Source organism: Piliocolobus tephrosceles, chromosome 6, assembly GCF_002776525.5.
Source record: "Piliocolobus tephrosceles isolate RC106 chromosome 6, ASM277652v3, whole genome shotgun sequence".
NCBI classification, from domain to species: Eukaryota; Metazoa; Chordata; class Mammalia; order Primates; family Cercopithecidae; genus Piliocolobus; species Piliocolobus tephrosceles.
In genome coordinates, this window is record NC_045439.1 from 12,275,773 (window position 1) to 12,277,056 (window position 1,284).

Below are 1,284 nucleotides of genomic sequence, written 5' to 3' on the forward strand. Positions count from 1 at the left end.
AACATAAGACCTAAAACCATAAAAATCTTAGAAGAAAACCTAGCCAATACCATTCAGGACATAGGCATGGGCAAAGACTTCATGACTAAAACACCAAAAGCAGTGGTCACAAAAGCCAAAATTGACAAATGGGATCTAATTAAACTAAAGAGCTTCTGCACAGCAAAAGAAACTATCATCAGAGCGAACAGGGCAACCTACAGAATGGGAGAAAATGTTTGCAATCTATCCATCTGACAAAAGGCTAATATCCAGAATCTACAAGGAACTGAAACAAATTTACAAGAAAAAAAACAACCCCATCAAAAAGTGGGCAAAGGATATGAACAGACACTTCTCAAAAGAAGACATTTATGCAGGAAACAAACATATGAAGAAAAGCTCATCATCACTAGTCATTAGAGAAATACAAATCAAAACCACAAAGAGATACCACCTCATGCCATTTAGAATGGCGAACATTAAAAAGTCAGGAAACAACAAATGCTGGAGAGGATGTGAAGAAATAGGAACACTTTTACACTGTTGATGGGAGTGTAAATTAGTTCAACCATTGTGGAAAACAGTGTGGCAATTCCCCAAGGATCTAGAACTAGAAATACCATTTGACCCAGCAATCCCATTACTGGACATATACCCAAAGGATTATAAATCATTCTAGTATAAAGACACATGCACACATATGTTTACTGCAGCACTAATCACCATAGCAAAGACTTGGAACCAACCTAAATGCCCATCAATGATAGGCTGGCTAAAGAAAATGTGGCACATATACACCATGGAATACTATGCAGCCATAAAAAGGATGAGTTCATGTCCTTTGCAGGCACATGGATGAAGCTGGAAACCATCATTCTCAGCAAAGTAATACAGGAACAGGAAACCAAACACCACGTGTTCTCACTCATAAGTTGGAGTTGGACAATGAGAACACATGGACACAGGGAGGGGAACATCACACACTGGAGCCTGTTGGGTGGTGAAGGGCCAAGGGAGGGATAGCATTAGGAGAAATACCTAATGTAGGTGACAGGTTGATGGGCAAACCACCATGGCACATGTATACCTATGTAACAAACCTGCATGTTCTGCACACATATCCCAGAACTTAAAGTATAATTAAGAAAAAAAAAAAATCAGATCTCATGAGAACTCACTTGCTATCATGAGAACAGCATGGAGGAAACCACCCCCATGATCCAATCACCTCCCACCAGGTCCCTCCGTCAATACTTGGGGATTGTGGGATTACAATTCAAGATGAGATTTGGGTGGAGACAG